We start from the raw sequence: 12,739 nt of genomic DNA, 5'->3' as shown, positions 1-12,739 counted from the left end.
ATCATCTGCAAAGAGTGATAGTTTTGTTTCCTCCTTGCCTATTCTAATTCCTTTAATTCCTTTTTCTTCTCTGATTGCTAAACCTAACATTTCTAGTACAATATCAAATAATAGAGGTGATAATGGACATACCTGTTTCACGCCTGATCTTACTGGGAAGACCTCTATCTTATCTCCATTACATATAATGCTCGCTGATGGTTTTAGGTAGATATTGCTTATTATTTTAAGGAAAGCACCACCTATTCCTAAGCTCTCTATTGTTTTTATTAGGAATGGATGCTGTATTTTGTCAAAATCTTTCTCTGCTTCTATTGAAATAATCATATGATTTTGTTTCCAGGTAGTTTATTTAAAGGAAAGACTGGAACCAAGGGCTGTTAATTCCAATCAATCAACAAGTGTCAATCAAGTGCCCACTATGGATTAGTACTAGAGAGTAGAAATGAAAAGGAAAAAAAAATTGTACCTCACAATGACTTGAAAGGCAGTACTATACTATAGATATTATTCCTATTATAGAGATAAGGAAACTGAAACCCAGGAAAGTAAAATAAAATTTGCACAAATCCATGAGTAGTAAGTAACAGAGCTGGAATTTGAACACAGGTTCCCTAACTTCAAATACAGAGACCTTGAGAATAAAGGACTTATAAATAGAATCTATAAAGCAATAAAGTACATACAAATGTGATGGCATTGTATAAGTGAATCCAATAGAAATAGTAAATAGAGAATTAAAGACCTAAATTACAGATAATTTAGTTATATGGCATAGGTACCATTATGAGGTGAAAGAAAAAAAAAAGATGAAGGACTCTATTCCCTATTGACCATTAGTCCTCAGTACCTAGGTATGGTCTTATGAGTTTTCATCTCATACTCCCATCAAGCCATTGAATTGGCTTATAGGGGGAATCCCTCAGATCATGCTCAGAATTACTTAATTCCTGGTTGCAATTGACCACATGGGAACTCTGGGGCCTGCTTCCAATCACCTAGTAATTGAGCATGAAAAGATTTTGTGCTTTAGTATGACATGGCAAACCCTGAGTGTTCCCTTGATCTTCTCAATCCCTGTGACAATGGCAAAGAAAGAAGGATACTACCAGCTCATGCCAAAACCCTGAGTTCTTTCAGAACAGGGTCACCACATAGCTGGAAAGCAGGCCCCAAAAGTTAGCCCTGGGAGGACAAGAAGGAGCAATAGAAATTTCAAGCTTGGGGGCAACTAGGTGGCACAGTGGATAGAGCACCAGCCCTGGAGTCAGGAGGATCTGAGGTCAGATCTGGCCTCAGACACTTGACACTCATTAGCTGTGTGACCCTGGGCAAGTCACTTAGCCCCAATAGCCTCACCAAAAAGAAGAAGAAGAAGAAGAAGAGAAATTTCAAGCTTGATCCAGCTTCTATAGGTCAATTCAACCAAACTACTACATATAGAAAATATAAAAAGACCTATCCATAACTAGCTGTGTGACCCTGGGCAAGTCACTTAACCCTCACTGCCCTGCAAAAAATAAAAATAAATAAAAATAAAAAGACCTATCCAAACTTTAGGAAAGAGGGACATTTTAAAAACCATATCTCAGTGACAAAGTCTAAATCTCAGCCAGAAGTATTTTCTTAGGGGCAGCTAGATGGCGCAGTGGATAGAGCACCAGCCCTGGAGTCAGGAGGACCTGAGTTCAAGTCCAATCTCAGACACTTAACACTTACTAGCTGTGTGACCCTGGGCAAGTCACTTAACCCCAATTGCCTCACTAAAAAAAAAAAAAAGAAGAAGTATTTTCTTCTTTCTGACTCTTTCTACTCAGCAACTAGGGGGAGATAAGAAAAGAGGAACTGGGTTCTAGACCCACCAACAATGCCAGTGAATAATGAACAATGATGGCAGACAAGAACCAGAGTAGGCAGAATTTTACCTTTTTGATAAATCCCAAGACTCCTCGGTCTTTTACAGACCATGGCATTCTGTCAAAATGCATTCTGCCCCCAATCTTAGCCCGGCACCTTCTGTGGCTACAGAATTGGCAGCCTCCCCCAGCTGGCTATGACTCAAGAAACAGGCAGAGAAGCCAGAGGATCACTGAGCTTTGAATTCAAAACAGAAGTCCAAGCCAAAAAGGATAACAGAACTAGGGCCAGGCAGACTTAAAAACCAAAGATTGGCATTTTCCTCTTACTTAACTTCCAGGCAGTAGGGCATTCACTGCTTGTTCTGATATGGCTATGCCCTTTTGTAATGAAAGAGACTATGTAACTGAGTTAAGCATCTTTTAAGGTCTTTTCCAGTTCTACTGTTTCTGTGATTCTCTCTCATGCCCTGGACTACACATAACAGTTCAAAGGAGATGATACAATAGCTAAGGGTGATAGGCTGATTAGTTAAATAGTCTTATGTCAAGTCAATGTCATCATTGAATCTTTCAGGATTTCACACCTCTAACTTCTGGTTTAAAGGCCAATAGCAAACTGTGTTACTTATCAAACTATATTATTTATTCTTCTTTTATCACCACCTAATACAGTGCATACAGCACATATAGTAATATAAGCATAATATATACTCAAAAAAGTTTGTTGAATTAAATTCCTTTAAATTTCAAAAAGTGCTTCACCTGTTTCTGATCTCAATTGTCTCTAGCTTTCAGACCCAGGGCAAGTCACTCTATGCCTCACTTTTTCCATTAAGAATGGAGTTGGGGCAGCTAGGTGGCTAAGTGGATAAAGCACTAGCCCTGGATTCAGGAGTTCAAATCTGACCTCAGATACTTGGCACTTATTAGCTGTGTGAACCTGGGCAAGTCACAACCCTCGTTGCCCCACAAAAAAATCAAAAACAAAACAAGAAGAATGGAGTTGATAATATTCAAGCTAAGAAAATAGTAGGGGCTCAATATATAATTATCAGAAAGTATAATGCTTGACCCTCTCTATTTCATAAAAGTAATGTGATTATAAGGAAGATGATGTGGAATCAATTTGCAGAAATTGCTGAGATGGAAAAGGTGGAAGTATTTCCCCCTTGTTCCCTTGCCAATTCTTTATTAAAGAAATTGAGTCACAAAGAATGTCAAGACCTTACCCCAGACAGGCAGTAGAAGGAACTAGGGCTTCCAATCTAGGGGCTTTACACCATCTTGTGTTACTTCTCATTTTCCATTTTCCAGGAAAATTATTCCCCTTCAACTTCTTGCTGGAAAATCAGTGTATGACTAGGATTGGGAGATGGGAAGTGAATTTTTATCCCTTTATCCCATCAATCACAACATTGGAGCAATGATCCAGTTTTGCTGAGAACTAGCAGGGCATCATTTACATAATTATTATATTGATGACTTACATTTGTGGAGCACTTTAAGATTTGTTTGCAAAGCACTTTCCTCAAAACGGCTATGAGGTAAATAGTGCAAACAATCTTATCTCCATTTTATAGATGGAGAAAATTGAGATTCAGTGAAATTATGTAACTTGACCAATCATACACTGAGTAAATGTCAGAGCCTGGACTGAAACCCAAGACCTTCTAATTCCAAGATCAAGTAACTCTCCTCTAGGTTGACAAAGGGTGGATTAAAAAATGTAATCCTACTTTATAGTTGAAGAACTGAGGCAGATGACATTCTTCAACCTACAGTTACATAGTATAAGAAATTCAAACTACTTCCTGAAAGCAGAGAAATAATTTCCAGGAACTGGAAGCTCTTTCAGTAAAAAGTAAGCTCCTTGAGGGCAGAGACAGTGGTTTTGTTTTTATTTTTGTAATCCCAGCAAATAGCACAGAGTCTAGCACAAAGAAGGCCCCTCATTAATGCTTTCTGAATGAATTACCTTGCCACACCCTCCCATTCCAGGAAACAATCCAAGAAAAAAAGAAAGAAAACAAACAAACAAACAGATCAGGTCCCCACAGAGGCCCTTTAAGTCAATGAGATCATCTCATTCTGCCTCTTAATTTTCAGGTTTTAGTTCCTTTGTCCCATCTTGATTTTTTTTTTTTTGGATCAACCTAATCAGACCTGAACATCAAAATAAGGGCATGCAGAATAGAGTGTTCATTGTTGAACATTTTGAATGACTTGAATGCAATTTAATTTCAATACAATAAGATCAGATCAATGATTCAGTTCTATATGACTCGAGGGAGATGTGTTTTCTAGATAAAGGCAAAGTTCCCAAGTCAGTTTCAAGCAATGGTTGAGGAAGCTGGTGTGATTTGGTATTTATGCCAATCGATTTGTGAAAAGGTCTCTAAACTAGAAGTTAATAGGACTGGTCTTTAGGTTTAGTTCTTCCACTCAATAGCTGCATGATTTGGGGCAAGTCTTTCTGGTCTTCAGTTTCCTCATCAGTAATATAATGATAATAGCTATCCTTAGTCCAAGAGGGCAGCAATAAGTCTCCACTGAAATATCTGTGAAAGCTCTATTCAAAGCATAATGCATCATACAAACACAATGCTATATCAACATAAGGCCTCAGAGTCAGCCCTGATGCAATTGAAAAGTGACATCCCACCTCAGCTTGATATGTACATTAGAACTCAACTATTAAGATGATTTTATCATCCATAGTCAATTGTATATATTTTCATAAAATGCGCTTGGTAAAGTAATCTATGCTAATAGCTAAAGATTCATAAAATATCCATCCAAACTTTCATAGTGCATTGACTGATGTTCAATTGTGAAACCAGTTCCAAGAGTCCTGAGTTTGAAATCCTGTTCAAATTTCAAGGGTGCCAAAATGTTCTGAAAGGTTCCAGTTTTGTCCAAGCTATGTTGCAAACAATCTATAGGAAGATACCTTGGGGTGTAGGCTGTAAAGTGGCTTTTGGATGAAGTTTCTTTGGCCTGTATCTGCACAGTCTTCACACACAACTAGGAGAAAAGGAGAAGGAGAAGACTCCTAGAGCCCTCAGTGCCAGCTATAAAAGACCAACCAATTGCACCCCTTTATTCTGCATAGCCCACCCCTCATTCCAGGCCAATAGAGAGGCAATAACCTTTGACATGAAAAATTGCACTGACATTGGTGTTCAAGATTGTTTGAAGTGTCCAGTAGTAGAGAATGAATGCCAACTAACAAGACTGATGCATGGAGCAGTCCCAGGCCAGTTCTTTAACCCTTAGGATGGAGAAGTGAGGATGAAAGTGGAAAATCCAGAAGAGAAGGGCCCACTCTGATCTTTAGTCATAACAATTGAAATTCATATATAGTGTTTTAAGATTAGCAGAGCATTTTATAAACATGATTGCATTTGATCATCATAAACAACCTTTCAAGCTAGGTACTTTTGTTATTATTTACAGATGAAGAAATTGAGGTTCAGAGAAGGCAACTCAAAGGTGGGCAGGATCCAGCTTAAACTGGCTTATGAGAGCTAATTGTTAAATTTTCAATGTGAGCATTTATATCCCCAAAATAACTTAATGTACAAATAAGGGCTTGATGTATTGGTTTGTTGATCATCTAGACTTGAGAAAGTGATGGAGAAAATGTTAATAATGCAGATTAAACTTCAAAGTGTGTCATAAAGATGTTTTTTTTTTCCTTCTGGAGAGCCATTTAACAATGCATCCCTAAAGCTAATGACTTATCCATGGTCATACTACTAAGTAAGCTCCATCGTCAAAGCTCAAATGTAAGTATCTTTGCTCCAAGTTCAGTACTCTTTCCATTACATAACCCTGAACCTATCACTGTCAAGATGCTAACTCCTGGCACAGATGGCTCCTAATATGGAGGATAATGTGTGGTGATCAACAGGGTCAAACCATTTCTTTAGAGAGGGTACATCCTGGAAAGTAGTTGAATTAAAGGTGCATAAATGGGCCTGGAGCTAGCCCACTTGGATCCAAAATGTTTCTGTCCCTGTAAGCAGCTACAGCTCAGAATGGATGCCTCAGGCCTACCATAATTCAGAGGTTACCATGAAGAACTTATGAAGAAAAGGAATGCCTCACAGTCTGTCAGAACCAACTGAGGTTGAATTATGTGGGCTATCGACAAAACCTTTCAAGTCCATACAGGGAACCCCAGAATATGATCTAAGTGGGAGTTAGCTCTTTATCCAGCATATAAGGTATAGAGTTTCTTAGACCCATAATCCTTAGTTAACCTTGAAGCCCTGAAACAATGATATTCCTTTCCTTTTCTGCAGTTGTACTTTAAGAAGTGACTCTGTTTTAATTACAGGCAAAGTGACATTTCAGGGCATTTAACGAATGATATCTATAGCTCTCTACATCTATTCAAGGGAAGTTTCAAAGCATTTTAGGATCGTTCAGCATACAAGTATTAGAGGTGCTATGTAAATGTAGGTTATTATTACAACTTAATGAAATCCTCCTCAAGCAAAAACTGCTAAAATCCACAAAGTACAGAATATATAACATGTACTTTTTTATTGGGGGAGGGGCAATTATTTAACAAACAAACAATTTGGTCATTCACAAAAGTCAGAGTTAACAGGTGGACATAGAAATCCCAAACAAATAGCTCCCTAAACTTATCCTATACAAGGGACTTGATTACAGAGAGATTCACATCACCCCCACCCCCACCACAACCACACAAATATACACACCCCAACCATCTTCCTATTGGATCTGAATCCATATTTTCATTAAAGATTGTCACCTTCCCCTAGAACAGCCATAGATTGTACATATCAGAACAGAATTCTGTAAATTCAAATTCACCAGGAACATTATCTACGATGCTCCTGGGACTATAGAATTTGAGTTGGAGAGGGTTTAGAGATCTTTTAGCCCAATAGTCCTCAAACTGTGATCCCGGCAACCCTAAAGGTCAACAAGACCCTTTCAGGATATTCGTGACATCAAAACTCTTTTCATAGTAATAAGATACTTTAATTTCTAATAGGGTAAATAAAATAGATATAAACCATATAACCAAAGTTCTTTGGGGGTTGGGGGGGGGGGGTCCTGAAACCACAAAGTTTAAGACCTGGTTTTCTAAGCCAATTCTCTCATTTCATAGATGGTGAAAGTAAAGCATAGAGAAATGAAGTGTTTGTCCAAGGTCACACAGCAAATTCAAGGCAGAGCTATTGAAACATAGTTCTATAGATTGTATATAAGTGACTGTCTTTTGGAGCTGATGGATGATGGGGCATAGGGAAATGTGTAGATAACATGACAATTTTAGTTGGTCAAGGTACATTTGATTTTAGAATATATTGTTATAAGTTATATTTTGTTATAAAATATGTTGCAAAATACAAAAATATTGTTATACATACACACATATATGTGTATGTGTGTGTATATATATATATATATGTATGCATGTGTATATACACACACACACACACACACACACACACACACACATATTTTTTTTTTACAAAGACAATGCAGTATAGAGACCATGGGATTTAAAGTCAGAAGACCTGTTTTTGATCACAGTTCTGCCTTGACAAGTCACTTAAACTCTCTAGATCTCAGTTTCCTGATCTATAAAATGGAGAAGTTAGACCAGATAACCTCCAAAGTCTTTAGACTTTGATCCCATAATACTATTCTTATCATTGAGTGGAAAGAACACTGAACTTTGAATCAGGTTTCTTCTCCGACCTCTAAAACCTGCTACTTATGTGACCAGAAGCAAATCTCTATAAACCTCAGATCTACATCTGTAAAATGGGGGTGATATTATCTATAGTTTATTCCTCATAGAGTTATTGTGAGGATGAAATCAGGTAATGTATGTAAGGTACTTTTTAGAAACGGAAACATTATATGAACATCAGCTGTTATTATCTTCCCTTAAACTTACCACTGAATTATATTTTTCCAATTAATATTAAAATTGGGGGGGGCAGCTAGGTGGCACAGTGGGTAAAGTACCGGCCCTGGATTCAGGAGGACCTGAGTTCAAATCCAGCCTCAGACACTTGACACTTACTAACCGTGTGACCCTGGGCGAGTCACTTAACCCTCATTGCCCAGCACAAAAAGCAAAACAAAACAAACCAAAAAAAATATTAAAATTAGTCCACAAGCTCTGTGCATATAGCTGAGAGAAACAGCCTAGGAGTATGTTAGATGACCAAGCTAGCTTTGTCACAGTCTATATAGCAGATAATCCACCTGTGGATAACAGGGAGATGATAACATTTTTAAGCCATAAACATCCCAACAAAGGACTACAATTAGACAGGTATAAATGGCGCATGAATGATCATGTGGCCCAATTTGAGGTAGTCTTTAAAGTTTTCACGCCTTTCTCTAGATCCACTTTTTAAAATGTACTCATCCAGGGTAATTTTTCTCACTCCGTTTTGAATGTATCTATAATAACTGGAGATGGTTTAGTGGTCACCGCATTAATCTGAGAATAAGGAATAAAAAGAATGATTCATTTCCTATTCAACAGTTCTAAATACAAATTAACAAAAAAGCCCCTCTAATCTTCCTTATGGATTTAGATGGTTCAGAAATATGCAGAGCACTTGAAAGCAATAAAAGAAATAACCTAAGAAAATTAAGCAAAATGAATTTGCAATTAGTTTGTGAAATTGCGATAAATGCATTTTGAAAGCAAAGAGTAAAATGTAACTTTGTTCAGTGTAATTTGAAATTGCCTTTTGTGCTTAATATAGTTCACTTATAATTAGATGAAGATTTTGTTCTGGCTTGAAACATTCAAAGTTCCATCTTGAGATTGCTATGTACTGTGTACACAGAACTTTTCAGCAAGAAAGTCTACGGCTGCCGGCGCGTTTGCTTTGACAGGCTTTATCCAAGCTTTATAGAAATGAAGGAGTGAAAGAACACAGCTGGTTGGAACAATGGGGCATGTTCAACATTAGGCCAAACACTTTAGATATTGCAAAATATTGCAGGCTATATTTATAGCTCTGAGCAGGTTTTTGAAATTCATGCTGATACTGCCTTACTCTAGTTTATTGGACCAAATTATCATTTAATGATTAAAATTATCTTTGGGGGTTTTAAAAACTGCTTTCAATGGCAAAGGCTGTTAGACTAACCTCCTAGCAATACCAACACAGTGGGGACTTGGCGACCTTTCTGGAAGTACCTCAAGATGTCTTTGAATTTCATATTTCTTCTAGCCATCTTTCTCATTATCATTCTTTATGGTTAAGACAACTATAATATTTTATATGAGCCAAGTTTTTCCTTATAAAAAGGTAGATACAGTCCTAACTAATGATCATTCCAGCTTTGAAAGTAAGCATTAGCTCATGTCCTCAGTCCCTACAAGAAAACAGAATCATCCTAAAGGATTTCAACAAAGAAGAGATAAATCCAACAAGAAAGGAGGAAAAAGGGGAGGAGCTATCCAAAGAAATCAATGTGGATGACTTATTAGTCAACTTAAATTTTTAAAGACACATTTAGAAGATGGAAGCAAGGGCAGGAAACTAAAGATGAATACAGAAGAGTGGCATGTTCCTATAACAGCACTGATCAAGCACTTTGAGGTTTGCAAAATGAACTTCACAACCACATTGGGAGGTAGGTGTCATTCCATTTTGCAGATGAAATTGAGGCAGAAACAGTTATATGACTTACCTAGGGTCACAAAGCTTGTGTCTGAGGCCAGATTTGAAGTGAGGTCTATCCTGAACCCACATCCAGTGATCCACTGCTTCTAAGAATAGGATCAGATGTACTAACGATCTGAATGAGTTAAGACTCTTGATGAATGATCATGAAAATTAAAAGGACATTTTTAGCTATGTGGTATGGTGGTAAGGGGAAGATCAGAGGAAGAGTAATAAAATGTCTACTTTGGGCTAGAAGCAACATTGATAATAGAAAAGAAGGAAGAAAGAACTAGTCAACTATCATTTTGCTTCTGTTTTCTCTACCAAAGAGAATGAGCTGCAGACCTGGATTGATTGAACAAAAATTACTATCTGGCATATTTGATAAACCCAAGACTAAGTGGAGAGATAGCAAGAGGCAACCTATCTACCCCACAATGAGTCCGTCACCAAATCTGGATGATCTACAACCCAAACAGCTAAAAGAACTTGTGGATTAATACTGATCTACTAACCATGACTTTTGAAAAATGATGGAGGAAGGAAGGAAGGAAGGAAGGAAGGAAGGAAGGAAGGAAGGAAGGAAGGAAGGAAGGAAGGAAGGAAGGAAGGAAGGAAGGAAGGAAGGAAGGAAGGAAGGAAGGAAGGAAGGAAGGAAGGAAGGGAGGAAGGGAGGAAGGGAGGAAGGGAAGGAAGGAGGGAGGGAGGAGGGAGGGAGGGAGGAAGGGAGGAAGGAAGAAAGGAAGAAAGGAAGGAAACAATCATCAATTAAGCACCTACTATGTGTTAGACACTATACTAGGTGTTTTACAAATTTCATTTCATTTTATCCTCACAATAACACTTATTATTCTCATTATACAATTGAAGAAACTGAGACAGAGCCTAAGTGATTTGCCCAAGGTCACAAAGCTAGTAATTATCTGGGGCCAGATTTGAACTCAGCTATCTGTCCACTAAATCACAAGAGCCACAGGAGTGCAGTTCTGATTTTAAAAAGTGAGAGAATGTGGTCTTCAAACTAAAGAATGGTGAGTTTAACTTCAATTCCTGTCAAGATTCTACTGAAGGGATGGTTTATGAGCATGTAAAAAGGCAAGCAGTGATCACTGAGATTATGTATGACTTTTTACCAGCCTTTTTTTATTTTGGTGGGGCAATGAGGGTTAAGTGACTTGCCCAGAGTCATACAGCTAGTACATATCAAGTATCTGAGGTGGGATTTGAATTCAGGTCCTCCTGAATCCAGGGCCAGTGCTTTATCCACTGTGCCACCTAGCTGCCCCCCTATGTATGACTTTTTAAAGAAAAAAAGTCATACTAAGATAACTTTAATTCTCAGTGGCTACTAGATTAATGGAGGAGGGCAATTCTGCAGACATAGCATCCCTAGGTTTTAGCAAAGTATTTGACAGAATCCCTCATACTCTCTTTGGTGGCCAGATGGTTAAAATATAGGCAAGATTATACTACAACTAAATGAATTTAAAACTGAATTACAAGATTCAAAGAAATATCTTAGAGGGAGGTCTCTAGTAGAGTGTCTGAGGGATCTGTTTTTGGAACTTGACTAATATTTTTATAAACTATTTTAATAAAGATACACTTGGTATACTGGTGAAATTTTCAGAAGACACAAAGCTGAGTGAGATAGTTAATGTTAGATGACAAAATTAGGATTGAAAGTAATCTTGCAAGGCTAAAGTAATGGGCTGAATCTAGTAAGTTGAAATGCAATAGGAGTAAAAACAACATCAACAACAATGAAAGAGATAGGGTTAGACAGCAGTTAAATGTTTTTTAACATATAAGGTATTTTATTTTTTCCGTTACATGTAAAGATAGTTCTCAACTTTTGTTTATACGAGCTTTACAATTTCAGATTTTTCTCCCTCCCTCTCCTCCCTCCCCCTTCCCCTAGACAGCAGGTAATCTTATATAGGTTATATCTATATATCTATATACATATATATATATACACATAATAACATTAATCCTATTTCTGCATTAATCCTGTTATAAGAGAAAAAAATCAGAGCAGTAATGCAAAACCTCAAATTAGAAAAAAAAAAAAAAACAGCACCCAAAACAAAAGAAATAGTATGGTTCAATCAGCATCTATACTCCACAGTTCTTTTTTTTTTTTTTCTTGGATTTGGAGATCCTCTTCTATCACGAGTTCCCTGGAACTCTTCTGTGCCATTGCATTGGTGAGAAGAATATAGTCCATCACAGTAGGTCAACACTCAATGTTGATGATACTGTGTACAATGTTCTTCTGGTTCGACAGCAGTTAATATTGAGAAGATATAAGCAGTTTAGTGGACCATATAGAAATGTCCTAGAGCCAACTCATACAGGATTCTGAGAATCAATTTTTACCAGAACAAACCAGAGCTTGATTTATTGTCTTGTTGATTATCTAGACTTACGAAAGTGATACAGGGCATCTAGGTGGTGCAGTGGATAGAGCACCAGCCCTGGAGTCAGGAGGACCTGAGTTCAAATCCAGCCTCAGACACTTAACACTTACTAGCTGTGTGACCCTGGGCAAGTCACTTAACCCCAATTGCCTTACAAAGAAAAAAGAAAGTGATAGAAAAATGTTTATTATGAAAATTTAATGTAAAAGTGTGTTAGAAGCAACAAGGTGGCACAGTGGAAAAAGTACTAGGTCTGGAATCAGGAAGACCTGAGTTCAAATCCAGCTTCAAATACTTATTAACCCTGTGATATTGGACAAGTCCCTTAAACTCTGTCTGTCTCATTTCCTTAATAGTAAGATAGAGATAATAATATCACCTACCTCTCAGTGTTGTGAGGATCAAAGGAGATTATGTCAGAGACAGGACTTGAACTCAAGTCTTCATGATTACATATATACTTATTATTATTTTATTTTAAAAAGTAAATTTGGGGGTGGCTAGGTAGCACAATAGATAGAGCATTGGCCCTACAGTCAGAAGGACCTGAGTTCAAATCTGACCTTCGACACTTAATAGCTGTGTGACCCTGAGCAAGTCACATAACCCCAACTGCCTCCAAAAAATCAAAGCAAACAGATACCAATCATTTACCACCCCCCCCAACATATGCAAATGTTTTTGATGGGAAGTCCTGCTTTCTGCCCCAAAAGTCAATAATTAGGATCTCTCAGATAAAGAAAGAAAGGCAAATCCAGAGGCCTTCCACGGA

The sequence above is a fragment of the Dromiciops gliroides genome, chromosome 2, assembly GCF_019393635.1.
Source record: "Dromiciops gliroides isolate mDroGli1 chromosome 2, mDroGli1.pri, whole genome shotgun sequence".
Taxonomy (NCBI): domain Eukaryota; kingdom Metazoa; phylum Chordata; class Mammalia; order Microbiotheria; family Microbiotheriidae; genus Dromiciops; species Dromiciops gliroides.
This window is presented reverse-complemented; position numbering follows the sequence as displayed.